Source organism: Tasmannia lanceolata, unplaced genomic scaffold (assembly GCF_043159265.1).
Source record: "Tasmannia lanceolata isolate RefF3 unplaced genomic scaffold, GAP_Taslan_0.1 ptg000008l, whole genome shotgun sequence".
Taxonomy (NCBI): domain Eukaryota; kingdom Viridiplantae; phylum Streptophyta; class Magnoliopsida; order Canellales; family Winteraceae; genus Tasmannia; species Tasmannia lanceolata.
Genome location: NW_027518685.1, coordinates 66824719 through 66845397, shown reverse-complemented (window position 1 = coordinate 66845397; position 20679 = coordinate 66824719). Strand labels below are relative to the sequence as shown.

Genomic DNA, 20679 nt, shown 5'->3' with positions numbered 1-20679 from the left:
ATCCCACTTTTGTAGTGTGTTTTTATGTACTGAGCTTTTCAGCTAACTGTGGTTATATTAACATTTTCAGACTTTGATCCTCGTGGACTTAGCGAGGAGGAGCGGAAGAGATATCTGCTTTTGAATTTTGTTATCTTTCAGTACTTTACATTCCTTAGACATTGAGTATTGTTAGGATTATTGAGACTGTATTATTTGACTTCATCACTTTGATTATTTAGATTATTGTAGGTGGTTTTGATATTTGCTTTGCTAGCCTTGTACGCTTGTGAAGTTGCTTTGCAGGTGTACGGCGTTGTCGCACCCTTAAGCCTTGTGTTATGAATATGTATGTATATATGTGCAGCTTTGGGGCATGACAGAAAAGTGGTATCAAAGCCTAGGCTTTAGGTCCTACGTAGAAGAATTGAACAAAAGACTTCGATTGTGAGATTTGAGAACTTAGGCAAGGAGCAATTTAGGAAGCGCTTGATGGATTTGTGTGTTCCAGGGACGCCTGACAACACATAAGTCAGTCGCGCGACTAGTGCCTAATTATAAATTCAAATGCACCTGGAGACGCTTGGGAAGCATGCGAGTTTGTAATTGGGTATGAATAGTAAGAAACTCAAGTCCATGGGGTATTTTTGATACATAGTATGGATATTTATGAATTGTGAAACATGTGACAAATGACTAATTGAGTGTTTTATGGAATTGTAGAATGACTAGACGAGGAGTCGTAGAATGTGACCTTATAGCCAATAGTGTCAGCAAGATGTGTCCTATCAGGATTTGTGATGGCAGACTTAATACTTTTAGAACTTTATGATTTTGATGTGATTCTGGGCATGGATTGGTTGTCAGTCCATCATGCCCTTGTGGGCTGCAATAAGAAAATAGTGAACTTTGAAATTCCTGGAGAGGAAAGATTCTGTTTTGAAGGGAGTGGAGCTCGCTCTACCTCTGTGATTCTATCTACCATGCATGTCGTTTGCTTAGACAAGGCTGTGAAGCCTTTCTAGCATCAATAGTGGAAGTTGAGAGTAATGATGTAAGGGTTGAAGATATCCCGTGGTGAATGAATTTATAGATGTTTTTCCTAAAGACCTTCCTGGTCTTCCCCCAGACAGAGAAGTGGAGTTTAGTTTGGATTTAGCACCAGGTACGTCACCTATTTCTAAGACCCCGTACCGGATGGCTCATGTGGAAATATTGGAGTTGAAAGAACAGTTAGAAGAACTTCTAGAGAAAGGTTTTGTGCGACCCAGTGTTTTGCCATGGTAAGCTTGTATGAATCTGGAGTGCTTAGTTCTACATGAGAATTTGTTAGTTGTGGGATAAGGCAATGTAGTCAACTCATTTGAACTGGGGGCATTTTGGTTTAGCATATAAGTTAACCACACTGGTATGGGACGGTGTAGTGAGTTGTGTGCACTAGAAGCCCTTAGTTGAATTATGATTCAGCGTATTAGTGTGAGAGGATATGATTGGTTCAAGTGTTCTAAGACAAAGTTAGAGAATGAGAATGAGTTAGGAATTTGACTTTCTGTGACATGCACCATTTGATTTTGCTCTGTGATTACTTCGAATCACAGTCATCTTGTGATCCTCTTTGATTGGGAACTTAATCGAATTGCCCTATCTTGAATGCATCATCGCTAAGATATGGTTGATTGTTCATCACCGATCCAATAAGAATTCTATATCTTTCCTTGTGTTTTCCTACCATATGTGGTAAAGTTTCGATTGCTTTCTTATAAGCTTCTTTAATCGAATAAGATCAAGGATTATTAGTGTGGCATCTGAATCAATTCTGTGGAAAATGTGCCCTTGAAATTAGGGAAACCAAATCCAGTTAGCATTAATCTCATTTGATATTATGTGTGTTATTGTAATCTGAATCTGACCCTAAACTTTGTTTCGGCCTCAAATCGTTAATTGAGGAGATAAATTAGTACTCTAGTAAATCTGAAAGGAACATGTGTTTTATATTTGAACTCTTGTGTAAGTTATCGTATGTGCCCATCATTCCATCTCTTAGGTGACTATCTCGTCTCTGTTTGTCAAACGAAAATTTTGAGAAAAGAAAAGCCACAGGATAAATCAATTTAGCTTTGAACCGGGTCACCAAAAACCCCCACAATCTGACATTTTGAAAACTCAAAAATAAAATAGTTCTGGATCAACTTTTTAAATAGTCTGTTGTTGTAATTTGAATTTGACTCTAAGTTTCGCCTTAACATTTATCTACTATTAGAACAACTAAGAATTTGTACTTTTGTATGTGTTCTCAAAGTATAAGTTATTATAATAAGACATTTGTTTCGTTCTTAGATAACTGTCTCGTCTTAGTTTGTAAGTAGAAGATTTTAAGAAATGGAAAAAACTTTGAAATAAAAGAATTCAGTATTGAACTAGTTTAGCAAAGTCTTTTAACCTAAGATTTTAAAATCTCAGAGCTATATATATATATATATATATATATATATATATATATATATATATATATATATATAAAGAAAGAAAGAGGAGAACAATTTGTATATTTGTAATCGAAAGAAATTGCCTAATATATTTGAACTTAGTAGTGAGACCTGGCCCTTCGAATCCATTAGAATATGAATGTGTGACATTTAAAATAGTTAAGTGATCCATGTTCAGTACCTAAACCCTTTGAGTCCTATCAGAATTTGAAAAACAAACTGAACTCCGATAATCGACTTGTGATGCCTTTTCGAATCCCTTATATCTTATTAGATTTTGACTATGTGGACTTTGATATCTGATCTATGCCTTCGACTAGAACCCTCTGAATTCTTGTATTGTGACCATTTAAGTTTTATCACTTGTTCCGTGTTTAGAGAGAGATCTATCTCGTATGTATCAAATCTAGGTTAAAATTGTATTTGATAAACCGTACGAGATCTTTATCGTTGTGATGGACCATTGAACCATTCACATTTTGAATTCTACCTTCAGTAATGTAATGAACACAAAAAAAAAAATTGTTTGAAACCTATAAGTGCATTGTTAAATTGTATGTTTGAAAGACAGGATTAGCTAAACTAGTGAGTGGAGCACACTCAGTAAATATCGAGTGAATCCTAGCCTTGAATTACATATTCTCCCTAGGATACCTTGTGTCGGCCTGATGAAAGAGGCCCCTTCTTAGAAATTGTCCAGTGTGTGAAGTAAATAAGAAAAATCAAGTATAGAATTATATCACCTTATGTGTTATAACTTAGCTTAAGAATTGTTCAGAATAAGAAGCTAACTTAGGGAGTAAATTTCGAGGACGAAATTTTAGTAAGAAGGGTAGAATGTAATACCCGAATTTACCCCTCCCTTTAATATTCGTCCCCCTTGTGAATCAAGGGTAATTTTTTCATTAGAAGTTGGATTAGAATTAGGGCTTCTTTAGAAAAGCGTATAAATACAACTTTAAGAGAGATTAAGAACCCTAAACCGTCTTTGCGGCCCTAAGAGAAGATCAATGAGGAGAAAGAGAGGAAGAACGTGATTCAAGAAGAGAGAACGTGAATCGAGGTAAGATCTATGTTCTATATAAGGTTTAGCATGTTGAGAATACTAAAACAAGGATTAAAGTATTTAAAAGATAAGATTTGTGATCAATATGGCTTAGAATAAGAATATTTTGACTGATCTTGGATTCCTAGGGATAGTATCGCCCTTCGATCCCCAACGAACCAAAGAATTGGCAGTTATGTCATAGAATTTTAGTTTTAGAAAGCTTAACCTAAAAGATTAGATTATTTTACAATAATTACTCGTACCAATTCGGAGCATGAAATTGATTTAGATGGATTCCTCTCGTCGATACGAATCCAACGGATCCGACCACGCGCAAATCGGAGCTAAAATGGAAAAGTTATGGTCCGTTGAAGTTTTGGGAAAATCGGGACGAATCTGGAATTTTCGCAAAAACTAGTCATGAATAGTGCTGCAGGAGTCCTATGAATAGTGTCGGGCGTCCGATGAATAGTGTCGGACTTCCGAACCCATTGAGAATTTTGAAGTATTTTTCTTAATTTTGGGAGGTTTTAACCATTGCTTTGGCCACTATCCTAGGCCTATTTATTGATATGAATGCCATTGTTTGGGATAGGTATTGTGCCCTAGAAATTGTTGAAGGAATATATATTCGGCATTCGAGGTACGTAATTTCGTACTACTTTAGTGCTGCGATTTACCTTTTGAATACTATGCCATTGTTGATTGTGAATCCCAAACTCTCTGAATCTTTGGAGCCATTGATAAACTTTAGACTTGACTTTGGTCTTGCATGCTAATTCCGTTATTCTTTGAAATCTATTGAATCTTATGGCAAAGAGACTTACATTGAATGCTTTTCCCAATATATGAATCTTTTGTGAAAACCCATTTGTGATTCCTTCACACTAATGAACTTTGACCACTGTGTGACTATCTGCATTGACAACCTTATGAAAAATCTATGTGAATTACTATCTTTGAATGTCGAATGAACTCTATTGAATTTGGTTATTTGGTGCACCTACGCGGTGTAATACTTTAGACTTGTGAAACGCCTTTCAGATTTTCTAACGGTATAAATCTTTGAACTATCAGACATCCTCTACTATATGAATCCACTTTGGAACTAATGTGAAACAATCACTTTGAACTTTGAACACCTTCTTTTGAACTGTGTGAACGTTGAACACTTGTTGAGAGGCTTAGGTTATGTGAACTCAGAAAAGACCCCCGCCAGTAGGGCATGGGCATTAGCCTATATGTGAACATAAGAACTGTGATCCCGCCAATGGGGGATAAACGTTGGCCCTGTCGACAGGTATGTGAACCTAGGAACTAGTTCCGACACCGTGGGCGGTCGGTGTAAGCAATAACACGCTTTTTGGACCGGTGGGCAGTCGGGGTGATAATAACTTGCTTTGTGGACCCATAGGCAGTCGGGGAGAAAATAACTTGCTTTTTGGACTAAGCCGATGATCTCGTGGTGTTATCGTACCTATATGAGTTTCCCTTCTGTGACCCTCAGAACCTGTCTCCCTTCGTTACGACATTATGAGACATCTTTTATGAACTTTGCTTCTAAGCTATTGTTCTTGTGATTAGCCATGCCTTGTGTAGCTCGTACCTACTTTATTCATTGTTGGTCTTTGAACCTTTGAACATTGTGACTCTTTCGTTGTGACAATTTGACCTATGCCTTTATGAGCCTTACTCCTTAACATTAAACTTGTGTTAACTATCTCACTTGTGGCTTATATCCTTCTATTCTGTTACGAACCTCTCTTTTGTAGCATGCATGATCCCACCTTTGTAGTGTGTTTTTATGTACTGAGCTTTTCAGCTGACCCTGGCTATATTAACATTTTCAGACTTTGATCCTTATGGACTCGACGAGGAGGAGCGGAAGTGATATCTGATTTTTGAATTTTGTTATCTTTCAGTACTTTACATTCCTTAGACAGTGAGTATTGATAGGATTATTGAGACTGTATTATTTGACTTCGTCACTATGATTATTTAGATTATTGTAGGTGGTTTTGATATTTGCTTTGCTAGCCTTGTACACTTGTGAAGCTTGCTTTGCAGGTGTACGGCGCTGTCACACCCTTAAGCCTTGTGTTGTGAATATGTATGTGTATGTGTGTGGCTTTTGGGCGTGACAATAACTGCCCCTCACTACCCTACGTTCTCTTGGAGGGAACTCTTTGGGAACTTCCCACTCTAAGCACCCTTATTTTCATGTCCTACATTCTTCTAGGTGGTTATCATCCACCTTCCCTTGATTGGCAACTGTAGTTTCACTCCTTTGACTCAGTCCATACGGGTAATAACTTGGTAACTCGGTCCCACTTGACTGATTGGGCTTAGAGATAAGTACAACTAGGATGGAATTCTTGATGACTGTCTAACCTTTTGGATTCCAATTCTCACGTGTTCTTCCACTCCTATCGAGTGCCAGCATGGAGCGTAACTCCATTTACCTGGTCCAAAGGATTCACCACTTGTCCATTCGGTCATTCATGATCGATCATGTCCAAAATCGGGTGTAAACATTCCCCCCCACATTCCTTCGTTTTGCAGATGGAGACCAATAGGTTGCATTCCTCTGTCCGAAGCACCTTTAATCCTTCAAATGGATTTTGAGATTCGAATCTCATCGTTTCTTGTCACAAGTCTTAGCGGTTAAGTAAGGACACATGTTGCCTCGAGGTTGAGCACGTTATTTCATAACCAACGAAATGCACCTGAAATCCGAAATACACGTGTACTCATTTTTTCCAAATCCTCATATTCCTTTCTCTGGTTAAGGTTTCATTTGATCGTCTCTTTTAGATCTCTCATTTGTTCCTCATTGTGTCTTCTTCCCGTTAGAACCTCCCTGATCCTGATCTGACAAAAAGTCTAAAGGTTTTTGATGGAGTCTTGATTATCGCTAATGTAGCTTATTGCCCCCAAATCTTCTCCATCGTTCCAGATTCTTCTGCTGTCACCCTGGGGCGTTATCGTCTCAATGGTTCCTTAGATTAATATCGGGCTTTTTTTCCCCGACATTCTAAAGAAAAGCTTCCCATCCAAAAGTCTGATTCTGCCACTCTTCATCAGTCTATGCGGTCATGGTCGCCCTCGGAAAAAGGCAGGCTAGCATGGGTGGATTGAATGGCATCAGTAAAAGCGGATTCTTGGAAAGTTCTTGACATATATGAATCCATATATTTATTCAAGCTTCCAATACCTGAAAATAGTCCTTTTCCATCCGGGGCCTCATATCTCTAGAGTCGGACTATGAACTCTATTCATTTCAAAGTTGGTCCAATGGGTCCAACTCTTCTCGATGTAACCGGTTTGATAGGTCTCCCCCCACATGTGAAGAATTCTCTGCGAGTTTTGATATTGCTGGAGAGACTTTTGGCTTAGAGCTCGACAAGGCCTCAATTTATTCCAGATTCATTACCATTTACCAAAAGTTCGATGGCAACATTTCTGACCAAGTGTATTTCCTCTTTCTCCTGACTTGGGTGTGTAATTTTTTTTCTTTACACTAAATCAGTTAAGGTTAGTAAAGCCATTTCAAAGTTAGCAAGGGCCATGTTTCATGGCCGTAAGCTAGCCTTAGCACCTCTTGCCTTGTCGCCATATATCGTGGTTCCCACGACTTTCTATCTACATAGTCTACTTCTTCTGAGGGCCCCCTTTGGATTCTGCAGCTTTGGCTTCACCTTTATTTTCGAGCTTTGCCCACCCTTGAAAGATGTCACCTACCATTTCACTATTGGGTTTGAGCTCGCATTGCTAGAAGAGGACACGAATCCTTACTTATTTAGGGATTGTCTCTTGTTTTCCTTCAATGTTGAATCCCGATCAATGTTTGCTCCTTTAATCTCTGATCTGCCTGGTCCTTCCTAGTTTCGGCACTCGCTCAGTTTTGCTCCTGATATTGATCCGGACCTTCTGACCATCATATGGGCTTCTTATTTAATTTTTGGCTCGTCAATTTGGTTTTTATTCAATCCATTCCTTTTCCAACAATTTACTCGGCCAACTTGGACTTCTATGAGAGACAGATTCTCAATTCTCTAGCTGAGATGACTATAGTTTCATCCATTTATCCTATTCTGAAACAAACTTTTCACTTTAGCCCTTCACAAAACACTTTTTTTTTACAATATGAAGGATATTTTCATATATATATATATATATATGTGTGTGTGTGTGTGTACACACTCTAGCAAAAAACCCCGTGCGATGCACGGGCCGACAAAGAACTGTACGGACCACATCATAGGTTGATCCAAACCGTCCATGTGATGGAACACAACATAAATAGGTTGTGCCCCAAAAATCATTTGTTGTTCCTCTTAAGGTGCCCGGAATTTATAAATATTTTTCAAGGTGTCCCGAATTTGTCATATTCTCAACATATTAATCAGGAAAAGTAGTTTTTTCATAATTGTCATATTTCAATACCTCTTCTTGGTAGTTTTTTTAGTAATTGTCATATATAGTTACCCATTGCCCGTAATTTTCCTACAAAACTTTAGTAAGTAATGATTGTTATTGCTAGCTTCTTTCGGTACTCATTATTGCTAGCCACCTTTATAGAAAATAGTATTTTCATTCATTTTTTCACCAAGTGTAATAAGACAAATCTACGAAGACATACAAGTGCAAAGGACGGGCGAGACATAGCCTTTGGAGAAGGTGGCTAGCAAATGATGATTCAAAATTACCCACGACGTGTTAATTCCACAGATTTTTGAAATAATTCAACAATTTCTCTTCTGCTATATATATATATATATATATATATATATATATAAAACCCCGTGCGATGCACGGGGCGACAAAAAAACTAAAGATGATAAAATAAGAAATTTTAATTTACAAATCTCCAAAAAATAAAAACCCATCACCAAGAAATAGAATCTATTAATGCTATGGGTGCAGCAAGTAAACAACGGCATAAGTAGAAAATAAAAATAGTGAGGAACTAAACTAAAACTCAAAAAAAATTACAAAGGAAAGGAAACATCAATGAGAAGTCCTTCTCGAAAGTTGGAGTTTAACCAAATCTCAGCTGCTATATTTGATTTGATCTTGTTAGAAAAAATGAAAATATCTACAAACATACAGAAAAAACAAAGTATCTAAACCTAAGAACCAAAGTCAATAAATAACTAAATTTATATACCATAAGATCTTTAAGTATCAAAACACAGGTATACAATACATTTATTTCGACGTTAACCACAATGATGTTGTCATCTCTTCAAAAAATACAACCAAGCTAGAGACGTCCGCGAAATCCAACTAGCTAATTTCATCTGACATTGTGGTATACATTTCGCTTAAAGGAGATGTGTGTGCAAAACAAAAATTATAAATATGCAAAACGTGAGAACATCCATTGAAAAGCTTGGACATTTACTAAAGATGGGGCAAGACGTAAGACTGATATTTTGCTTGAGGAAGTGACAATCCAAGTTTTTGGCTAATATTTGGCCACTAAAGATGGTAAACATAGTCCAATTCACAGTAAAATGCATGCAAATATAAGCATCCAATAGAGTCAGATCTTACCCTAACTGAAACAATCGCATCCAACCAAACAAACCTAACCTGCCATTGAAACCCAAGTCAATCCAACAGACAAAGACAAAGCGAGGCTTTCCAAAATCCTTGCAAATATAAACAAAAGCTTACTTAAATTGAAACAATTGATTCAAAAATACAACCAAGCTGTCTTGTCATTGAAAGGCAAGCCAGTCTAATAGGTAAAGCAAGTTTTCACCAAACCGTTGCAAATATAAATATTCAATAGACTCGAGGCAAGTCAGTCTAATAGGTAAAGCAAGTTTTCACGAAACCGTTGCAAATATAAATATTCAATAGAATCTGAGCATGTCATTGAAAGGTAAGCAGCTCCAATAGGAGTCCTGCAATCGTAGAAAGTACATTCAGTCAAATAAATCTTTCAGTGTTCTTACCATCTACATATAACATAGAATCAAGAATATGCCTTATAATGAAGAAATAATCAATCATTTTGCATTATAACAGAAATCAGGGTATGCAATTATGAGAAACAAAGCCAGAAATGAGAAGTAGACGGAAAATATATGAAAAACAAAGCACTGTGCGTATTGAGCATTACATGGCAATGAGAAGCTAATTGGAAATTGTAAACCAAAGTAAGAAGAGTCGGACGAATTCCTCTACAGATAGAAATGCTAATATAATAAGAAAAACAATGAGGATCTGAACCAAAACTCAGATAAAATTATAGAGAAAAGGAAACATCCACGTAAAGCCCTTTAATAGTTTTAGAGTTGAAACCCAAATATCCACAGCCATATAGGAAAAAATATGTAAAACCAAGAACCGAGTCAATAAAAAAAATTAAAATGCAGTAACTATAAGTAACTATAAGCCTGAAAAGCCCAAAAAACACAATTATACAGTACATGTATTCAAGAAAGAATAAGCATGCCTTTATTGTGCCATATCTTACTCCTCATCCTGAGCTTGACAGCCCCAACAGTCAGGATGTAATGACCCATAATTAGTCATTAAAAACATAAAACATAATCCTGCTGAAGAATGGAAATAATCTAGTTGAAGAACGGAAATAAATGAAACTTGAGAACTCCCTGGCCGATGAACGAAGAGAGGCCTAAACCAATCCTTGAGATAAATTTTGCAGGAGTTAAGATTAGAAATTGTAAAATCACCTTTCATGTTGCACAAATCTCTGCAAATCCAGCCCAAGTCACTGATTCCCGTAATCAATCGCCAAAAGAATAAGAAGAAAAAAAGGAATGTAAATCTAAAGAGAGACCAGCTACAATTGATAAAAAATAAAAAATAAAAAAAAGGCAAGGGAAATGCATTTGGGTTGCCCATAGAAGACCAACTTGAGAGAAAAAAAAAAGAGCACGGCTTGGATTTGAATACAAATGGGATGAGGGTTTGGTCTGCTGAAAAATGAAAACGAAAAGAAACCCAAACCCCAAACCAAAGTAAAAATATATATATATAAAAAGAAAAAAGAGAATCACAGATTATCCAAACTGGTTCTTAAACAGATTCAGAAAATTACATTGCAAACCCTAAGAAATTCATATAAGATAAAGGGGGAAAAACCCAAACCAGGAAAATAGCATACAATAGGGGAGAAAACCCAAAATAGAAGAACAAATATAATAGATCATAAGGGTTTTACCTCACACATACAGGGAAGATGATGAAGAAGATGAAAAAAACAACCGTGGAGACCTCAGAAGAACTGGAAAGTGCAGAATCAAACTACAAAATCAGAAGAGGAGAGAAAGAGACGTCTGTGAGTTTCAGAGAGACCTCTTATGGGGTTTTAATTTTACAAAAAAAGAGAGATTTTGAAGACCAGGTTATAGAGAGAGAGAGAGGTCGAGATGCCTCTCAAGGCGCTTGGCGCGTGGGAAATCGGGGGCACAACAGTGTTTTTTTAATTTTCGATAGGTAAAAATTAATGAAAACAAAAAATCTCGGGAGAAAATTGAGAGAAAATCTTTGGCCGATATTTTAGGCGTTTCACGAGACATGCTTATTTCGCCTTCTATTTTCTCTCTCTTAATATGAAGAGGAAAGGGAGCCCGACACGTAAGAGAATTTTTTTTTTTACGTCTTTTTTAAAATAAACAAAAATCCAGGAAATATATCTTAAGACGAAGGAGAGGCTGACACGTAAGGCATGAACAGTAAAACGCCCTTTCCTCTTTATTATAACTAGTTGCAATCGACAGATTTATAACTAAAAGGGTTAATGACTGTTACACGTTAGAGAGTTGAAAATATGATAAGAAAATGCTGCTTTTTGAAAATACTCGAATAAATGCCATTTTTTAAAAGAAACAGAATTTAAGGACTGAAATGCCCCTAACTTACTTTACCCATTCGTTTTACCTATCTAACTCAAACCCTAAAATTTTCCTACTCGAATCAAACGCCGAACAAGTGAAGACGAGTGAAACTCCGCTTATCTCCTGTGAAATCTTCTCTTTTCTCTTGCGAATCCTCCTCGTTTACTCTGAATCTTGGATGCAAAAGAGAAATCCCAAGGCTTCACCTCGTTTTCACTCACGCCGAATCGTGGTAAAAAACTCAGCAATTTCTTTGCTGCATTAATGTTTTCATACTCTATGATTTCTTGCATTTTCTGCATATTTAGGGATATTTGGATCGATTTAATGTAAGTTTGGGGTTTTATCTTCATGCTGAATTTGGAGTTTTCCATGGCAAAAGGTGTTATTCGGAGCCAAAAGGTGTTACTCGAAGCCAAAAATGTGTTATTTGAAGTCAAAATTTTGTTGCTCAAATTCAAAAAAAACTCTCTTGCATGAAGGCAAAATATTACTAAAAATTATAAGTCTTGGTCGAAGTCAAAAGTTGTTACTCGAAGTTAAAAATGTGTTACTTGAAGCCAAAAAGATGTTACTCGAAGCCAAAAAAATCTCTTGCCCGAAGGCAAAATGTTACTGGAAATTATAAGTCTTGGTTGAATCCAAAAAGGTGTTACTCGAAGCCAAAAAAGTATGTTGTTTGAATGCAAAATGTTACTGGAAATCATTTTGTCTTGGTCGAAGCCAAAAATGTGTTATTCGAAGCCAAAAAGGTGTTACTCGAAGCTAAGAAATTGTTGCCCTAAAGCATAAAAGTTACTGGAAATCAAAACTCTTGGTCGAAGCCAAAAAAGTGTTACTCGAAGCAAAAAAATGTTAATCGAAGCCGAAAAGGTTTTACTCGAAGCCAAAAAAAAGTTGTCCAAAGGCAAACAACGACTGCAAACCAAAAAGGCTAGTCGAAGCAAAAAACATGATACTCAAAGCCAAAAGATGCAAATCCTTATACAGATAATTTTCGCTACGAGTAACTATATTTTGCTTCGACTAACTGTTTTTATACTATTTTCAATGCTACATACAGATTTTGGGCCATCTACACCAATGTACAACAGGAAAACAATCAAACCCAAGGAAAATTATTTGAAGGAGAGAAAGTCTCTGCAAAAAGAAACAGGAAATGAAGATTTTGTATATTTGAATGAGAGAAATCGTAACAAAGAGAATGAGATTTTGTACATTTGGAAGAGTAATGAGGATCTGTGGCTGGCGAAATGAAGATTTTAGCCAAAAAAGAAGCCTTCAATCACCAGCATAATGATGATTTCGCCAGAGAAGAACCCTTCCGAGTGTCTCTGTAGAAAGGAGTGTCTGAGAACTTGAGAAGAGTAAAATTGTAAAACCTAAAACTAAAAGAGTAAAGCTACCTAAAGGGCATTTTTGTCCTCAAAATTATTTTTTTTAATAAACTAGCATTTTTTAGAGTTTTTTTAAAAGCCAACATTTTCATGTCATATTTTGAACTCTCCAGCACGTAACAGTAACTAACCCTAACTAAAAAAGATATATATATATATATATATATATATATATATATATATATATATATATATATATATATGAGGAAAGTGTTGGTGAGCTTAAGCGCCCCAATCACATGGGTTCCACATTTTCTGTGGTGATCCAAACCATTCATTTGCAAGGCTCTATCATAGATAGGGTGTGTACCAAAAATCAGCTCCATAGGATCATCCTAACCCCTCCATTTGTGGAGGACAAAAATGGGCAGATTTGTGGACAAATAGTGTCTGTCCATTTTGACCTCCACAAATGGATGGGTTAGGATGATCCTATGGAGCTGATTTTTGGTACACACCCCATCTATGTAAGGGCCTTTCAAATGAATGCTTTGAATCATCCTAACAAAGTAGGCCCCAATGTGATTGGGCGCTTAAGCTCACCAACACTTTCCTCTATATATATATATATATATATATATATATATATAGAGAGAGAGAGAGAGAGAGAGAGATTGTAATCTTTGATTTTAGGCATTTTTTTCATTCCATTTTAGGCTATTTAATCAAGAGGGATTGTAATCCTTGATTTTAGGCCTTTTTCTCATTTCATTTTAGGCTATTTAATAGAGAGATTGGAATCCTTGATTTTAGAGTAGATTTGGATAGAGATAAGATATATGATAAGGATTGCAATATTTTAGGAAAATATATTGGATGAGGAAACGATTTGATTGGATTTAGTGCCATTGAAAATAGGCAAGTAATCATGTTAGAGGGATATCGATGCATAAGAAAGTTAAAAAAAAAAAAAAAAACATTTTCCATATTAATGTTTTAAATTTCGGGTGCCACATCCCCTTAAAACGTTTTTAAATTACGTGTGATAGAGGAAAACGTGTGAAACAGTGTGCCACATCACCTTAATGTGTTATTAAATGTGCGTTATACATAGAAATTCGGTGTATATAGATTGTAGACGTCTTTAATTAATTATCTTCTTATACACAGAAATTCAGTGTAAAGCTAAATGTGGGCGTGACACGTGGTGCAGCCTCAGCTTCTCACATTCAGCTTTACTTATATATATATGGGAATTGCTAGCATCCTTCGCAAAAGGTATTTCCCGGGTGGTTTGTCGTACGTCAGACCAGCTACCTCGTGAATGGAGACAACAGCTTTTGTCTCCATTCACGAGGTGGCTAGTCTGATATGCGATTGACCAGCCGCGAAAAGCCTTTAGCGATGGATCCTAGCAAATCCCTATATATATATATATATATATATATATATATATATATATATATATATATATATATATATATATATATATATTAGAAAAGTGTTGCTACTCGGTCTTGTAGCTAAGCTTATCTACTCATTCAGGTTAAATACATTGCGGGCCCACATTGTTTAGGTGATCCAAACCATTCATTTGAAAGTCCCTACCTAGATAGGGTGTCCACAAAAAATCAGACTCATAGGATGATCTTAACCCATCAAACAGTGGAGGGAAAATGGAAAAAAATGGACACAAAGTGTGTCCACAAAGAGGAAGGGAAGTTTTACTGTTCACAGACACGTGTCGTCCTCCCCTTCCTCCTCCTGTTTATTTTGATTTTCTCAAATTCCCAAAAAATCACCAAAAAAAAAATAATAATAACAGGAAAAAAACCATTAAAATAGGGAAAACCCTCTCTTGCCAAGAATATTGCCCTCTGTATCTCTCGCTCACCCCCAAAATCTCGCCTAAGAGAAAATCTCGATCGAGATTTTCGACCCAAGATTCCCACGAAGACTCTCTGTCTCTCTCTCTCCAAAATCTCGGTATCGCGAGATCATTAGCAAAGCCCGAAAATCCTCACCGAACTTATCTTCTCAGGACCGCCTCAACACACGCACCACAACTGCCATACAGCTGCTTCATCAACCACGAAGTTTCTGGATTTTGCCAGATGTTAGGAGTGTTCGTTTGATTTGTGTTTTTTGTTTTGTTTCAAGTCTTCGAGCTCCAACTCAATGCACTGTTCGAACATATTCTTTTCCTTTTACCTCTCTTCCCAAAACCTCACATCCTTCCTCTTTCTAATGCACCCCTTGAAGTTTTATTATGATGAATTATGCTCTGATTCTTTTCTCAGTTTTTTTCCCTGTATTTTCAGAGGAACGACCATGCCAACTGTTGTCAGAATCTTCGATGGAGAATTCCATCTTCTATCTTATTAGAATTCATGAAAAGTAATTTGATGTGTATTGACTATTGAGAATTACACCGATTCATCCATTGTTTAATCTGATGATACTTCGGAGATTATGAGGGTACTACTTTTTCCAGAGGATGCTGATGATGGCCGGCTTACTTGAATTATCTAAAATGTTCTTACAGGCAACATAGTTTAAGACCACTTGATGTTGTACTATACATGTGTTCATTGGGACTTGCTAGGCAATTTTAAGAAAAGCCATGTCACGGCTGACTTTTGCATGTGAGAAAATCCACGGAGGCTCAAAAGTGGCGGTTCGCTGGTGCAAACGTTAGCCACAAAATGGCTTTCGGCTAAATTGCTTAGCAAGCCCATTTATTCAACCGCTTTTTCCTATTGCTTACATTTTCCCCCTTCGCTACTTTATAAATGATTAAGACACCTTCTGTTGCCATCTGCTGCTAAGTTTTTAGGGGAGAAAATCGGAATCGCTCTCTTTACTGGCGAGTTCTTAGGGGAGAAAATTGTGCAAAAAGAGATGTCCACGAATTCCCATCGGCCTTCACCCTTTCCATCCCTTCGGCATGTCCTGGTTTTTTAAAGATTCGATGGGTTTTGGGGCTCAACAATCGATCTGGAGATTCTTTTCCCAATCTGCGACTGATTATTCAAGCTCTGCTGTTGGTTTTGGAATTTCTTTCTTCCTTCCTTCCTTTTTTTGGTTGTTGTTGATTCGATTCCTTTCTTCTTCCAGGAGTAGGCTTTTGGGCGTCAAACATTTAAGACACCTTCTGTTGCCATCTGCTGCTAAGTTTGGGTTCCAGACTTTAATGTCACCTCTCTAGCCTTTTTTTGATGGATTTATCAGGAAGGGGGTGCTCTATATTTTGGTTGAGTGAAAATAAGGTTTATCAAAATTAGGGGATGCTAAAAAATTCAAAGAGTGTAAGCAAACAAGCCTACAACTATAGGAAGTTAGTACTTCTGGATTGAAATGAAAAATCCTTACTATGAGGTTTCTTTGTTGAATCAATGGATATTTATGGCAGATGGACTGTTACAGCCTTGGTGCGTCATTGCGGACAATGGTACTTTTAGTGAGAAGGTGGTGATGAGCAGTTGTATTAATTTTTTTCTACTTAAAGAATGTTTTTTTGAGGGTTTTATCTATTTTGATTATGATCTTCCACTTTCTATTGTATTGCAGGTATACCATTAAAAAAAAATTGTATTGCAGGTATAAACAAATCTTACCATTGCTCAATTGTCTGTTGGAATTGCACACAATCTCTGGATATAAAAGTTTCTCATGAAAAAAATTAATCATGGTATTTTTGAAGTTTGCTTAATCATGTTTGAATTTGAACCAATAGGGTCATTGTTGGATGCAACATAATTTGAAAATTTAGTCGTGGTATTTCTGTATTTTACTTAATTGTGAACTGGAAAATTTAGAATAAATGAGTCTCTTTGAATTTCGATGAAGAGATGAGTTTCTTTGAATTTAACTTCTTGACTTTGGTTTTCTGTACACACCCTTCCAACCATCAAACATTGTTATTTTTGAAGTTTACTTAATTCTGAGCTAGAAGATTTAGAAAGGATGAGTTTCTTTGGATATAAGTTGTTCACATTTGCTCTTTGTACACACCCTTCCAACCATCAAACAGTGGTGTATATTTTTGTCAAAAGCTAATATGTAGAAATTAAAATGCAATGATATCATTTCTTTAATTTTACCCCGCTCAATCATTTTTATTTCATCTTTTTAGTAACTAGCCGTCAGTTACAGGTCAAAAGCTCTTTCATTTGGTTCGTTTCCTTATCCTATTTCAGAAGTTTAGACTATGATTATTAGGTAATTCTTGTGGAATATTGTTGTATATGTTTCTCTATTTCCCTTTTTGAACTGTGCATTACATAATTTTCATTTATAGTGTGTTGAGATGTTGGAACTTTGGGTTGATTGGTGGTGTGTTGTTATCATTTATTGCTTCTGTGTGATTTTTTTTTTAGCTTGTGATGTTGTGTTCTGAGGTTTTCTTATAGATTGGATTCTGAGGATTGTGTAGTTAAATGCATCCGGAAAGACTAGAGTTTTGGGAATTCATGCCATGAACTCAAACGAGTCTATGGAAATTCATGCCAATGCACTAATACGAGTCTACAGGATGTCTGGCTAGCCAAGATCTGTCCTCAATGCTCGGGAGGCTGTACTTTGGGCACTGCAGCCGTTAATCATCAGATATACTCTTTAAGTTTACTTAATTTGGGAATTTTTTTATCTTAAACTTGATTATTTTACATTCTAATTAGGACATTTCACTGATATATATTTCGTGGTGAATCTCTTTAAAATTCTTTAGATCATCTGCAATTCTCTTACGTCGCTATACTTTTTTTGGTAGGTGAGCTGGGTTTGAACCTGGGCCATAGTCGTCTTTGCTATTCTTTCTATGCGCCCAGTGGCATTTTTCATGGCCTCAATGATTTAATTTATGAAGTTGATATAGGAAGTATTCAATGGATGGGTATGCTAAAGTGTTAATAAGTATTAGTTTTTCCTTGCCGCCCGTGCATCGTCCATCTTTGCATTTCTCAGGTATGTATTTCTGCATTTTTTCCTTAAATTTTGGTGAAAAAAGATTGCTTGCATTCCATCTGGGATTTTACAATTTCAGGAGGAATTTGTTTCTTCCAACTCTGACAATTGGTTAGGGTTAATGGACACAACAATGATGGATTCAGAACCCATTTATTTTACGCATTTGGTTGTTGTGGGAGTTGCGGGTCAATGTTTTTAACTTCATAACATAGGTACATCGTTTCTTCGTAGGTTTGTTTCCTACTTAGTGAGGTTTTTGGACTTCTGGTAATACAAGTTGTATGTTTTCCTCTTCATTCTTTGCAGTGATTATTCTTTCCATGTTGAAAAGCTTCCTACATATACCCAATATTGGGTTATGTGTCTGGAGTTGTAACAATATCATACTTTGCAGAGCTATCTTGAGGATCTATTTTGATTGCCTGATGGTGATAGAAATGAGGATTGTGCTCCTGAACTATTTCTTTTGCATTGGCTACCACCATTGTAAAATTATTTTAACACAATATACCAAGTTCATTCGGTTGTAGTATTTAATCCATCAATTTCCGTATTTAGAATATGACAGGATCTACAAATGTTTCAAAATTGATGAAGTTAAATGTGATGTTGATGTATTCGTGATATCAGTAATTGATGCTATGTGGATGATATGAAATGGATGAGAATGCAGCCAAGCAAGTGTGAGATTTTATTTCCTAAAAAAAGATAATGCTATTAATTTTTTTTTTAAAAAAATGCTATTTTTCCCACTAATCTTTCTGATATTTTTCCCTCTTTATAATAGTAGATGTTTTTGTTTATAAGATCAAAGTCTCTTTCTCATGCTCTTCAAGGTTGGGCATCGAAGTACCTCCAGCTTCTTTTCCTTTTTCCCCAATTTTTCCTGTCTATGAGCCCTCCGGTTATTGGGTTCTTTTATGAGATCTGGTTGGAAGTAGTGGAACTTTTTGAGAGAGAGAGAGAGAGAGAGAGAGAGAGAGAGAGAGAGAGAGGCCTTTTTGCAATTGTCTACAGAGGTAATTATATGATTCTCTTTATTATTTAGATAGATCTATTGTACCATTGAGTTCACGTCCTCTATTTCAAGGTCTAACTCAGAAACCATACTATCCACTCTGTATAAGTATTTAAGATTTTCTCTGGTTTCCCTTCTTCTCTTAAATATTTGAAAACGATGAAAATCAATCCAATGATCTTTTCTAATGATCTCTGCAAATTTCTTATGAGCTTGATTTTGGGAGCCAGTATCGGTGACTTTTTTATAGCAACTATGGGTGATTTTGAGAGAGTATTGGTGGCTTTTCAGATTCTCAAGTATGTATTAAGTACAATAGCAATTAATGAAGTTGAGAGCATATATCAATTTCACTGGCATGAAGGTGATAAAAGTTGGTTTATAAAGGTGGAGTGCAATGAAATTTGGATGTGGTTGCTGTGTTTTCTTTCTTCTTCTTTTAAATCTACAGAGTAGCCCCTGCAAAGGATGGGTTATTGTAGCTTGAAAGGTATGGGGAAAAACCTTTGATATTCCACATAGAGTAGCCCCTGCAAAGGGTGGGTTGTGGTAGCTTGAAAGGTATGGGGAAAACCATTTGATATTCCACATATGTTTCACTTGCACAGAAACTGCTCGATGAAATGTTTTTAAGAAAAGAAAGAATTTTTTACCTACCTTTTGTGCAATGTTAGTCTTTTACATCCGAGCAGAGATTTGCTCTTGCTGGCCTTTCCTTTTTTCATGACAATTCCTTTCAGGTTTATCCAAAAAACTTTCTCTTTTTCACATTTATATAGTTTAGATAGTCATGGAATTCTATAGGGATATGTTATGTTTCATTTAATTGTAGGCATGATTTTCCTAAGCTTTGTAATAATCTACTATGGGTTCCAACATTGTTTATATTGGGTTTTTAAGGTTTTTGATTTGTTGAATCTAGGATTGCCTGAGATCGTTTGTTCGCATGGTACAACTTGATATATCTCAACTTACCTGCTTCCATCAAAGAAATATCACCAGCCAGGTTGTTTCTATCTCTATCTAGAAGCTATTCATTTGACCTTATTTTTGTGCTTCCTTCTCATTTCCTGTTGTTGCATATAAATGGAAAAAAATTTCAATATTACTTCATTTTCTTTGTTTCAGTATGTGCAGGCAGTTCTTTGCCTTTTTATTTGTTTTGGAATTTTGATTGTTGATATGGAAATGAAGCTTTTCACTTTACTGAGATTTTATGTAGAACCCATGTCAGGAAAAGTGATGAAATGCGTTTGTAAACTATGGTCTCTAGGTTTTGAATGTGAATACTTGTTTTATCTCAATTTGTAGACCGTCAAATACACTTATTAAGACACACAATAGACTTCTAATCAAACCCAATCTTAACAAAAAATTGTTTCACATCCTTGGTTAAATCAAATCTATAACTATAATCCTGCAACCAGTCAAAGTTAAACACAGGACACTATCAGTTTAACTGATTTTGGAACTGTTTTAAAACAACACAAAATCAGCATATCACAATGATCCAATTGGGAGAAAACATTTAAACAACATGTAATCAGTTTCACATTTTCGGTCTTTGAACTGTTTTTTTAATTTAATCTCGGTATATTAGGGCCGCTAAAAATGTCTCATTCAAGAAGGTGAGTTGAGGTGAGCTCTAATTTGGGTGATTCATGGCAGTTTCTATAACGCATCCACCCTTGGAAGAAGATATGCCAAAGTCCTATAAAGTAACTACAACCAGAATAGATGACTTTAAAATGGAAATAGACACTGAGAAGTGAACAACAAAATGAAAAAAAAAATAGGAATGGAAGAAAAGCAGAGGAAGTGAGAACCTATTACTGTAAGAAAGAGAGCTGAAAATGATAAACGTCAGGGTGGATCAAAGAGAAAACAGAGATTAGAAAGGAGATAAAAGCAAGAGGAAGCTCAAGAAATTGGAGCTCACCTTCTTCTGTATAAGCTTCTTCCGCCA

General features: G+C 36.2%; 2 long non-coding RNA genes across 3 annotated transcripts; one reads left to right on the top strand and one right to left on the bottom strand.

The window, feature by feature from the left end:
* Positions 1–8658: 8658 nt before the first annotated feature.
* On the bottom strand, positions 8659–10847 carry LOC143883756 (uncharacterized). Its single transcript, XR_013252500.1, has 3 exons — positions 10715–10847; positions 10224–10264; positions 8659–9111 (listed from the first exon to the last, which is right to left on the bottom strand). It is a non-coding gene; the product is annotated as an uncharacterized LOC143883756 (long non-coding RNA).
* A 3860-nt stretch (positions 10848–14707) lies between these two features.
* On the top strand, positions 14708–19704 carry LOC143885498 (uncharacterized). 2 transcript variants are annotated; one of them, XR_013253290.1, is made up of 5 exons: positions 14708–16195; positions 16298–17692; positions 17772–17907; positions 18002–19203; positions 19636–19704. It is a non-coding gene; the product is annotated as an uncharacterized LOC143885498 (long non-coding RNA). The 2 variants fall into 2 exon arrangements; XR_013253291.1 differs by lacking the exon at positions 19636–19704 and having other exon boundaries at positions 14708–16035; positions 16140–16195; positions 18002–18372.
* The last annotated feature ends 975 nt before the right edge of the window (positions 19705–20679 follow it).